The sequence below is a fragment of the Doryrhamphus excisus genome, linkage group LG5 (genome assembly GCF_037039965.1).
Source record: "Doryrhamphus excisus strain RoL-2023G ecotype Guam linkage group LG5, RoL_Dexc_Guam_v1.1, whole genome shotgun sequence".
NCBI lineage: Eukaryota > Metazoa > Chordata > Actinopteri > Syngnathiformes > Syngnathidae > Doryrhamphus > Doryrhamphus excisus.
Window position 1 is genome coordinate 18,471,466 of NC_136361.1, and position 13,504 is coordinate 18,484,969.

Genomic DNA, 13,504 nt, shown 5'->3' on the forward strand with positions numbered 1-13,504 from the left:
ATGACGTTCTCAACATCTGCAATAAGATTGACTGTTATGATTATTAGATGCTTCAGAACCCTTATCTGTTTCTCTTCAAAGTATAAAAGTATAAAATGTATTGGTCACGGGGAGGGGGGGGGGGCGTAGTTTGACATTTTTGCAGAACTGATGGAAATGAGGTAACAAAAAAAGCATCCTTCCATTCATCCATCCATTCATTCACAAGCAGAGAACATACATGCTTTCACACAGGAGATGCTGCAGGCCACAACTCACAGCAGTCACTTGCATCTTGTCTCCACTGCTGCTAATACTCTGTCCTGACTCTGTCTTAAAGGCACATTACACTACATATGTCTTATGAAATCCTTAATTTTTATTTTTTTCATTGACTTTATACTAGAAAATGCATAATTTTGGCAAAGAATACTGTCGTAATGTGGTGTCCGAAGGCCAAACAATTCAGGAGACAGACTTGCAGTTCGTCCAGTCTAGGCACATTTATTTAGCTTTGCAGAGAAACTTATGGAAAACACTAAAAATAAAAAAATAATAAATTGGAAAAAAAAGAATGACTTGACTTCCCAAAACAAAAACTAATCATGAAACTCTTAAAACTGGATTTGAACACCATCATCTGATGCTACTACAACTCTCCATAACACATTAACCCATACACATATTTCCCTACCTGAACCCAAAATTAAATACCCATCCAACCTTACAACACCCCCCCCCATCCCCAGTACATGGTATGGTCTGATGATGTCACTAATGACATCACCAAACCTATAAAACCCAGAGACTCATGGCGGCTCCTCCCCAAACATTCCTGCAGGTGACCCACTTGGTATGTATCCCCAGGTAAGACGAACTCTGTACGCTTGTTCAATCCCAATTTAGCTTGGATTAATTAATACATCACTATTATCAATGACATAACTCCACAAACAATGAAATTCTGAATAGCATAATACAAGGGACAAGTGATGAGTTCTAACTCATTCACTTTGTCACAAATACGTACAACATGTTTAAATGTAGGCGCCATGTTTTGTTTGTGGGTTGTATCCTATTTTTCCTATGCTATTGTTGATGTCTACATCCACCTCCTTTTTGATTGTAAGAAGTTGGTAATTTGTTTTGTTGGAGGAACATCCATTTTCATTTGGTTTGGACTGTTTTGGATTGCCTTGTTTTCTGACCTGGGTGGAATTCAGATCGTTTATTTGTGCATTCTGATCCATCTCGTTTATTATATTTTTTCATTTCCTCAGTGATATTTTACTCTCTTTGCTCTCCCTTTAAAGTGGTGTGAAATGTTTATGACTTCATTATGGATCTCATGAGCATTCCGTAGAAGTAGTGTTGTTCTGGGATTGTACAGATTCATACGTATGTGCTAGCTGATACTCATAACTTTATTTTTACGTTAGTATGCTCCAGTAACTCGCTCATCTCCTTCAAGGTATGTACTAACATACATTTTATCATTTTTTTTGTTTGGATATGGATTTCAGTATCAACTGCTATGAACTTCATCAGTTAGCCAGTTAGCTTGACTTGCTAGCAGCTGTCAGCACTTAGTTAGCTAGTTAGCTAGTTGATTAGCTAGTTGATTTCCAAGAACCTGTACCTGGTAACACTGGGTCAAGTATGGGTGATAACCTGAACAGACAGTTTTTGTCGCACAAACAAAGTTTGATCAAACCGGACTTCAAAAAAAAAAAAAAAAAAAAACGTCATTTGCGTCACTTTATGTAAGTCATCAAATTACTGTGCAAAGATGCAGGGTCAAAAATGGCTTACAAGTACATATCCAGTTTAAATACAGCAAGATCATCAAATGCACTGTGATATAATGGTCAATAGGGGAAGCTCAGAGGAACTAAATAGATTTAGCCCAAACCCAGCAGCGCAAGCATATTTTCTACTGCTCTCACCAGAAGCAAGTGAGGCTTTTTACAGCTGTCTTTATCTGGGATTTTACGATTACAAAATCACCAGCTCAGCAAAGAACAGAGATGGGATACAGGGACAAAAGAGAATTGGGAAGGAAAATAGGCTGACAGAGGAATATATGGTGGGGCACGGTATGTTTGGTTGGTTGAACCAAATGATAATATGAAGATAAGAAGTTGCAGAATCACGCGCATGTTCACTTAGTTGATGTTTAACTTTGGTTCCCTAATGTGCTTGAATAAGCAGTACTCTGTTAAAATTAATAATGTTAAATTATGTCCACATGAACGCTTGTGATAATGACATGGAACAGGGTAAAATGAACACTTTGCCTTCTGCTGGAAAAAGGACTTCTCCAAAGTGTATTGATGAGAAAGAATAGATGATTAGAAAATTGTTTAGAATTTTGAATTTTGACAAAAAATTAGAAACTGGAAGTTCACTTTGGGTGTCAATGCAATCATCTCATGTACATTTTGATGTAATTTTGTTAGAGTTTCGTTGAAGTCCATGTTTTGGATGCAACCAAATGCATTGTGTACAGAATGAGGTTTTATACAGTGGAAATCTGCTCTTGTCTAATTTGGCTGGTGTGATAGTCACTTGGAAAACTTTGCTCCGAGTACTGAATGGAAAAATACAGCGAACAAGGCAGACACACTTTTAAAATTAAAGATGGACATAACACTAACATTGACTAACTAATAATAATAAATTCTAAATGCATTTAATAAATTTATATATAACAATATAAATATAACAAATAATAATATAAATAATAATAATAATAACATAAATATAATAACCATGATAAATGATAAATGATAAATGATAAATGATAAATGATAAATGATAAAGGATAAATGATAAATGATAAATAATAATAAATAATAAATAATAAATAATAAATAATAAATAATAAATAATAAAAAATAAAAAATAAAAAATAAAAAATAAAAAAAAATAATAAATAAATAATAAATAAACATAGCAACTTCTGATCAATCCATGTCAATTTCAGACTGCAGGCTGCAGAGATACTGACCTAGCAAGCACAAGGTTGTCACTCGCAAGCAGACGCCATTATCAACACCCCCACCCCCACCTCATTTTTATGCCAATATCATTCCTTATGAATACTGTAAAATTGTACTGTACGTAGGTAGTGGATATCAGGCCAAACACTGGCTTACATGTTCATCAAAAATGTTGACTTTAGTCCTGCCACAACCCCATATATGCTAGGGAAGGTTCAATCGTAATAATTAACCACACCGCATTGATTTCCATTTTGCCATTTTTATCACCATGGTGGTGGTGTTCCAAAGTATCAGGGCCTTTGTGTACTATAGTGTTTAAAATTGGCTTTGCTGTCCTTTGTGCTTCTCTTCCCTGCGGAATGTTTGAAGTATGACAGGTAAATCTGGCATCAATGACAATTGGCGATAATTCTGTCTCATATCATCCTGGGTATTTTTAACCTTTTACCAGAGTGTGTGTGTGTGTGTGTGTGTGTGTTTAAACACACTTTTGCTACTTCCGTTTTTCTTGTGTTTTTTTTTTTTTTTTGCATTATTTATCACTACCTTGTCTGCCACAAGTCTGAAGGCCTTCCTCCCCTATTACACTGTTTAATGTATTACTTGTGCCTCCTTCTACCTTGGACAGTAAAAAAAAACTACAACAGAATTGCAAAAATTGGCCCAAATGAGAGTATAGAAAATGAATTCCAAATAGAAAATATATTAAAGGAGTCAGATTAGGTGGTTCATCAATCTATATGATGATTTGCAGTATAATACCAGTAGCACTTTGACAAGATGCCACTAGTCGGACATGTCGCACTGATTCAGAACATAAATTAGCTTTATATGGCTCATTTGTCCTGGGAAATCTTGGGGATCATCCAAGGAAAAATGGAGACTCTTGTTAGAGAGAATAGAAAAACACAACTGAATCGACAGCTACTATATGATCAGTTTTGAGACCAGGTACTGGACCTACCATATTGTTTTGGCATCTTTAGTCTTCTGTTACAGTTATAGTCGAGCTTTTTTTCAATATAACCATTGTTATTGATTCTGTATATTGTTTTCTTAGGCTTCCACATCCTTGATTCTTTGGAGGAATAGTGCCATTGTTGAGTGGTAAAGCTGACCACTGTTAGCATCCAGTTGCCCAACTTCTTACTTTGGACGGGAGGGAGGAGGAAGTCTCAATGACACAACCAGAATGCTTAGTTATCACTGTCCATTTCATACGAGCAGACCTTTCAAGAATACAAACTTTGTCTTTGATGGTTGCGGGGGTAGACTGGCATAGATGTCGATGTCTAATTGCACTTTCACTTTCCTTTTCTTCAACGCACTGCCATCAGAAGACCGCTTATACTTGCCTGAACATTTTGAGGAAGAGGAAAATCAGACAAGACTACAGCAAAGAAACAAAGAAATGAGTGCAGTCAAAAGAGTGCTGTCTCGGGAGAGGATCCCAAAAAGCATTGCTCCTCCGCTTCATTGGCAGCTTAATGGTGTGAGACATAAATGGTGTCACCACCTCATCTCCCAAACCTTCATCTTTGCACCTTCTTTACCTGATACTCATCTATCCCTTCACAATTACCTCTGCTTCAATTCTTATCTGATCATGCCGGATAATATTTCCAGTCACATAGAAAAATATCTTATCTCTGTTTACGAGGTACCTGTTAGAAATATTCACAATATACACTTTTTGTTTGACAGACAATATAGAGTACAGTGCACTCAAGTAGTGACTAGAATGCCATTCAGTGGGGCATAGACATCCATTCATTTTCTATGCCGCTTAGCCTCGCTAGGGTATGTTGGAGCCTACCCCAGCTGTCTTCAGGCAAGAGGTGGGGTACACTCTCGACTGGTCGCCAGCCAAGTGGAGAATCGAACCCAGGTTCTGGCCGCAGAAGAGTTGACCGACTTAGGTCTTCTTCAAAGTGTTTGTCCAGGTGTCCTGCGACCACAAATGTGTTCCTCGATGGTGACTATTTCCAGTTACTTGATGGGGAATAAAAATGGTTGATAACCCAGCGAAGTGTAAAGTACGTGTGGCTGCGCTGATGAGGGCGTGCCGTGCGTGCCAAGAGCATGCCAACTAATTTTGGCACCAGGAAGAGGGATAAGAGTTCTGTTCCATAATAAAGCAGCACAATATAAGGGCACAACAACCTTACCATCTAGTTAAAATTTAAACAACACGATAAAATCCTCAAGCCATTGGGGAAAAAAATCCAGATTCTGCTAGCTATTAAATCTCGCCTATTGATCGTATAAAATTTGTGTGCGGGGTTGTTCATAAAAGAGATTTACTGACACATTTACATAACACTTGACTTTATCAGTTCTCCTCTGGGACATGAGGTGTCCTTTCTTCACAGTTTGACCTTCGAGGTCATTAAGTGGCTTCATTTCTTGTCATGGCATAAATACCTACAATGGTGACAAACAAAGACAAAGACTCAGTTCTGTGTTGTTCCAAATCACATTTTATGTGACCCTAATGCAAAATGTAGTAGAAATACATGGGGGTTTGGAGGTGGTCTGAGAACTGTTTCAGGAACTACAGTAATAATAAGGTGGCAGTAGTTCAGTCTGTAAGGACTTTGGCTTTGGAACTTCACTTTAGTCCTGTTGTAAAAATCCTAGTCTGATTCCTTCCAGCCTATCTTCATTTCATAGCGTGTTTCGTGGTCGCATTCATTTCAGAACATCTGTGTAGGTTAAATTTTTTTGTCCAATCAAAATAATCTAATTGTTTGAGGGTCTGACTCAATCCATTCCATAGTTTGATTCCACATACTGAAATTTGAGGGTCTTACTCAAACCATTCCATAGTTTGATTCCACATTTCAGTATGTGGAAATTCCACATTTCAGTATGTGGAATCAAACTAGGGAATGGATTGAGTAAGACCCTCAAACAATGCACAACGATGAGCCAATTCAAGAAACAATACAAGCAGTTGATGTTTGCTAAATACAAGGATGAAGAGTCTTGAACCAGTCATGATGTGCAATATATATATCACTATATTCAGTTACTATGGCAACCATTATGTCATTGCATGATCATATCACCTCGTACTTTGGAACGTGACAAAAAAAAACCAAAAAAAAAATGTAAAAACTTAAACTATATTAGGAAAGCAGGAAGTGAACAAATGTAACAGTTACTGATTAAAAAACAACCAGATGGACGGGTTGGATTTAATAAGCTTAACTCCTTTTGGACATGTGGAACTGTGAACTGATTATGTGATGCATTCAATTGTAATCTGATGCATGTTCAAATGAAATAAAACCATTACCATTACCAATCTGCTCAGGGCCTTCAGAATGAGGAGTGCTGGCGGAAGTCACTTAAATTCTAAGCAATTAGGGCTATTTCTTTAACAGATTAGATCAGATTTGCTTCACAGAACCTGCTAGCAGTCGTATGAAAACATCAGTATTGTTCTGTCCTGTGATTGGCTGATCAGACACAATGGATGACTGAGGAAGAGAAACATATTTATTTTTTGGTCATTTTATTACATAAATATTGATCCTGAACTGCTCCAGATGATGTTGTAGTGTAAAAGCTCGGAGTCGTGTGAAGCCTTTATCACAGAGCTGTTATTTTTACGCTTTTACATTTGGCCGAGTACCAAACTTACAGGCATCACCAATCGCAGGTGGAAATTACGTAATGCTTGAGGTTACTAGCAGGTGTATTTGCGACTAAGCTTTTTACATACAGTATATGTGTGGGTGAGTGTTGAGTCGACCGGCGGGAAGCAGTTTTGCTTTGATAAAGGGTTGCTCAACGACCTCCTCGTCACCCTTACAATACCGCCACACCACGTTGTACTGCGTTATTGTACTTTATTGAGTGGTAATTGTATTCACCGACACACATCAGTCAGTGGTAACTGTAAGAAGTGCTGCTAAATGTTTTTAGAAGGTGATTTCTTCTCTTCTTTAAGGTCAGATAATAATTTCGAATAGGGTCTTCTGAGAAAATTGACTTACTATTATATTGGTGGCATTCCTAATGTCTACGAGAGACAACGCAATCTCTTTCTTTCGTTTTTTTTCCTCCCTCTGTTATAACTTTTTATTCTGCACATACAGCCTCTCTAATGACTTCATGCTAACAAAATGTTGCTAGACCTTTAATAGCTGTGTAAATCTCTGAAAGATGCACAGGCACAAGCGTTTATGTTGGGAATCCTATAGATTATTTGTCTGATCAATACACCATCTACACAGCTTGATGATGGTAGCGAGCAACCATCACTCACCACCTCAACCGTGAACACATTAGAATAGTGTAAAAAATGTAAGTAAATAAATGTTTGCGAGAAGTGATTGACAATGTCAGAGTCCATGTGCGGTCAGAGGTCAATACAGAATATCTCACCGCACAGTCCATAAACCTGAAACGACACACCAGCTCATTATTGTGTGCAGCCTGCCTACATACTGTATACTCTAACACCTTCCCACTGACCACTTACATGGTCTAGATGACATTTGGTCTTCTGCAGAGTCCGCTAAAGGTCTCATCAGTCTTAAAGTAACCTCAACATCATCTTCATGAATGCCGCCAAGGGTGCATTCAGTTGAAAGTATTGATTTGGATAATAATATTGTTGCATCATCATAATACAATTGTTGGTCATTCAGAAAGAGAGGTAATATTGTGACAGCTTTTTCATGCAGAACAAAAGGCAATCTGCTGGACACTTCACAAAGGGTGCAAGAGTCAAACCTTGGATATGTGTATTGATTTTATCATTAGTGATCAATAACTTTTTGATCCATTGGTCAGTTTTTCCATCTTTCTGCAATTATTGTAATGATTTGCAATTGGGCTGTACGGTGGATGAGTGGTTAGCACACACGCCTCACAGCTAGGAGACCCGAGTTCAATTCCACCTTCGGCCATCTCTGTGTGGAGTTTGCATGTGTGGGTTTTCTCCGGGTACTCCGGTTTCCTCCCACACTCCAAAAACATGCTAGGTTAATTGGCGACTTCAAATTGTCCATAGGTATGAATGTGAGTGTGAATGGTTGTTTGTCTATATGTGCCCTGTGATTGGCACATATTGGTGATTGATTGGTGTACTCTCGCCTGAAGACAGCTGGGATAGGCTCCAGCACCACTGTGATAACGAACAGCGAATGAAGAGAAGTATCCACATGGATGACACCTTCATACTTTGGTATAATTATATGTTTTTAATTTGTGTTTCTCACCGTTTTTTTCAAAATTTTGGCACTCCAATGTGTTTGTTTCGCAGCTGTGATTCTATGGAAAGCCGAGACTTGAGGCATGACCAAGGACACTAGAAATTAATTAGTCAACTCAGCATCCACTTCCTTTGCAAAGGTTTGGCCGCCATGATGTTGAGCAGAATCCTCAAATTCCCCCAAAACAAAGACTGGTTTGCATCATAAAATTGTTATGGATCCATAATGTTGGTTATTGTAAATAAACCTTCAACTCGAACAAGATTGCCAGTACCTGCACTGGCCACACAGCCTTACAGCATAATGGAACCACCACCGAATGTTACTGTGGGCAGCAAGTGTTTGTATTGGAATGAGGTGTTCTTTATCCACCATGCATACGCTACTTGTTCTGTCCAAATAACTCCATTTTAGTTCAGTCTACAGCACCTTATTCCAAAAATGAAGCTGGCTTGTCCAAATTTGCTTTTCTAACAACAATACTCAAGGTACAACTGTCCTGTAGAGTGCCAGTTAAGTACCGTGGATTGACACAGTGCAGGGAAAAAACAAAAACAGACCAGTTTGTTGTGTTCGAGTACCGGGGCAAAATTTTTTGGGCAAATTTTTCATTGTCCTGTATAAGAAATATGGTGTATATACATAATGATACAAAAATAACATGAAGAAAACACTGTGAAGGTAGCGGCATCTCTTATACAAAGGCTCTTTCACACCTACATCAGTTATTCGGTTCTGCCAATTGGACAGCTGTGTTGCCTCACAGGAATCAGGAGAGTGAAGTCAAGCAAGTCTGAACCAGATGGTGTATTTCGAATCAACATCTGCACCAAGCATGTTTGTCAAAAAAAAAAAACAGAAATGCCAATACACCTCATTTAACAATACCTACTAAAGTTTATAAGGATATAATTGAATTTCTTAAGTAGATCTCTGATACTTTGTAGCGCGTTTGAATATATTTATTCAAGTTTGATGAAGCCTCAAATATGTTGACTGCTTTCCTTTTTTTTATTTTTATTATATCAAGTCTGACAAATTAACAAAACAGAAACCTCTTCACTCAAAAATGTTGCAATATTTCAGTGTTATGAGATGATGTTCTATTCAATATAATGAACTCTTTCTACCACGGGTTTCCATTGAATGGCTTTTAATTATTGTGGCCTTTTAAAAAATGTTCAAAGGACTCATGACAAAGAAGCCTCTTCAATCACCTGATAAAGAGCAATAGGCCTCATTCATATGCAAACATGTTTTTCCTATCTATTTTGTACACTGGTGGTACTTTCAGTTTGGCCTCCTGTAGAGGTATTTTTTTAATCCTTTCTGTTTACAACAAGCTCTTTCTTCACTGTGTTCAAACAACAGAGTATTCGTTACGGATAATGCATTTTCGGCATTATCCGTATTCGTGTTTAAATGTATTCACTCATCATGCTCTGTGATTGGCCAGTTACACACAGCGACCGCCTCTCCCGAGACCGACTCTTCAAGCTGCAGCCACAAAGGAGCTCATTCAAATTCGGTCACTATATTTAGCCAGTATTCGAAACCCTTTTTTTTGTCTTGTAGACTTTAGGCAAAAAATGGAAGCATGTAACATGAAGTGGAACCTCAGTTTTCGTCATTAATCCATTCCAAAGGATCTGACAAAAAAACAAAACAAAAACAGAATCAATCTTTCCAAGGAGAAATAACGTAAATAGATATGATTCAATTCCAGCCACCAAATAATATGAACACAAAACACATTTTACAGAGACTAATTAATTTTATATGCAGAAAACAAAGCAAAATACATGGATATGTGATCATTTAATATCACTTTTACCTTTATTGAATACCATTGCTGCTAGCCATGATGAGAAGGGAGGAAGCGAGAGGACAGAAGAGCCACATGGAGCCTGTTTCACTCTCGTCTGTTACAAACTGAACTTCAAAGAGTGTCCACTCGCTGACTTGAACCATCTTCTAAACTTCAGCAGAAGGTGCAGTCATTATTTCACACACTGGCCCAGCTCACGTTCTGTTTTGTGTTTTTGTTGGACCGTTCCCTCTGGAACATGTGTTAAAAGGATCCTACCTTTTACGTTACAATGCTATTGGATCAGATGCTACCATCCAACTTTGTGGTATTCATTACCAGTTAATACAAATTTTATTTTTATTGGGCTGACATACAATATTTATCTTAGAATGTTATTTTTTAAACACTGTGTGAGTAAATCACCACATTTAAAGTCAAAAGTTTGACCTTAACCCCTTAAATCCGCAACTGTTCATCCTTGCATCTCTGTTGAAATGTGTACCAGATGCAACAGGATTTCCTTCCAGGCATCCATGAGGAATAAGACAGATGGGTGGTCCTGCCTGAAAACATTCCGCCTCTGGTTACTTGCAATATGTGACAACTTCAAATATTGACTCTTGGGTCTCACTTTAAAAGTTTAATTGAGAAAATAAACACATTATTTCTTCACTATTTATTCATTCATTCTATTTCACATATAGACAAACAACCATTCACACTCATGTTCATACCTATGGACAATTTGGAGTCGCCAATTAACCTAGCATGTTTTTGAAATGTGGGAGGAAACCGAAGTACCTGGAGAAAAACCATGTGTGCAAACTCCGAGGGTGGAATTGTACTCGGGTCTCCTAGCTGTGAGGCCTGCGCACTAGCCACTCGTCCGCCCCGCAGCCATTTCTTCACTATTCTCCTCCCATTATTTCAAAGACATTACAGTCTATCAATCTTATAACCGTGTTATTATCATTTTACCAGTCTAGGGTGTACCCCGCCTCTCGCCCGAAGACAGCTGGGATAGGCTCCAGCACCCCCGCGACCCTCGTGAGGAAAAGCGGTAGAAAATGAATGAATATCATTGTGCCTGTTGAGAGTGAATACAAACCTGCAATCATGTGTGATGCTTGTGTCCCACCATATATGACGGTAACATTACTGACACCTAGTGACCAGTGTCGCAATTTTGAACACACCTTCTGAATGCCTTATACTAGTATTTTAGTTCATTAAGCAATTTTTATGCATGACATAAATGCAACACATGAAATGTGCTTAAATATAAATATTTTTGACTAACAGGCTATATTCAACAACGAAACAGCATAACCTATGAATATATTTTAGAAAACCATGTCAGAATGAGCTTCACCGTGGACGAGTGGTTAGCGTGCAGGTCCCACAGCTAGGAGACTTGAGTTCGATTTCACCCTCGGCCATCTCTGTGGAGTTTGCATGTTCTCCCTGTGCATGCGTGGGTTTTCTCCAGGTACTCCCACATTCCAAAAACATGCTAGGTTAATTAGCGACAAATTGTCCAAAGGTATGAATGTGAGTGTGAATGGTTGTTTGTCTATATGTGCCCTGTGATTGGCTGGCGAACCAGTCCAGGGTGTACCCCGCCTCTCGCCCGAAGACAGCTGGGATAGGCTCCAGTGAGGATAAGCGGTAGAAAATGAATGAATGAAAGAGTGAAACCGCAAAATTCGAACTGTGATGTAGCGGCACACAAACCCTTTATTCCTAATCACAATCATTGCAATGTGTTTATAAACACTGAAATCACACATAAAGCAAATACTCTGCTCCCTGATACAACAAAGGAGAAATACAACCCCATAAAAAAAATCTCTAAGCACGCACAGCACTAAAAACGTTTAGCATATTAGTATCTGCAATAAATCTATATAATGGCTAGAACAAGGAATACAAACAATTTAAGGAACAGTACAAGCATACTCTAAGTACAAGATACATGGAAAAAACACAGTGCTGAAAGCCATTACACACGATAACATTTAAGCCTGAATTAATTCACTTCTTATTATTTAATGAATACCGCCGTGTCTGATATCAGCTACCCTGAAGACGTTGTTTATAATTACAACTTATGTCTGTTTGATATATATTCTGTATTTATTTAATCATCACTCTGTGTTGTCAGTTTGATTCCTGTATTTACTTTGAATAACTAACCCATGACTAATACCCTTTCTATTAGATTGGAGCTTTTGTTTGGTGATATTGTTTATACTTCACAGCTACTGTAATTTCTTGTGCCTGATGCATTCATCTCTTGTATAAGTGAAGAATCTAAAAGAAAACCCTAAAATTGAGGCACAAGCACGAGACAGTGGTGTAAGGTATGGGTCCAAGTCACATTCCATTATGTTAAATTCCCTTTCGTTTGGCCACACATTCTGCCTCGGCGCCTGAGGGTACAGAGTAACCATTTTGTATATCATTTCATTCCTGTGAGCCATGATAAGGGCTGAACCCCCCCCCCCCCAACACAGTCCAAACATTCCACTTATTAAAGCCCACTGTATTACCGAACAACCTCTGGCATACTGTCACAGCGATCTGCCTTGAAGAGCCATAAATCAACTCCAACGGTGTCCCCGTTGTCACTGAGAACAGACAAGATTTAGATGACTGTATGAACGTATATCGGATTTAAATAGTCATGTGGTTCTAAAAGAAAGGGTGAGGATCAACTTGCTCATTGCTTTGAGATAATTCACTTAATATGTGTCATTATGTTTCTTTCAACTTCTTTGCCCTCATCAGATTGGCCTAGTTTGGCTCTAACGCAGCATCATTAACCTCTCTGGCTCTGTCCATCCTCTCGACTGAGTAGAACCTTGGGGTTACAGAAATAGGTCAAGCCGCTGCTCATTGCAAAATGTGCTAAATTGAAGTGAGATATGCAGCTGAAGAAATGCTAATCTGAGTACGAACAGTGCTTGAGCGGCCCATCCCGCTAAGAGGTTTATTTATGGAAAAATGGTGGGTTTTCGGAAAGAACTGTACATCTTGTCGACTCAATCTACGGCATCAAGCAAGTCCGACCACGTATGGTGGCTCTATATTTCTGATTAATGATGTGTCATGTTTTCTTATCTTTATGGTTCAGTTGCACCCCCGCGGAGGTGAAAGCCCATTTTATTGCTGTTGCGCAAAACACACAACTGACCCTAACTTCTAATGTTAAGTACATTTCATTTGACATTGATTTAAAATGTTTTAGTCTCCCTTTTGGAGAAAACAAAATCATTTATATGTGACTGTGACTCCCTCACCTTATTTAGCCATTTTTTACACTACCACCCAAAACAATGAACAATGGAACTTTGGTTTTGGAAAGGCCTAGTTTATGTACGATTTGTTTGGCCAAAATTTTGCCTCATTTCTTGTACATCAGTGGTGTCCATGTTTTATGAACAGTTTTATTTATGAAGAGTAGACCTATACCAGGAATA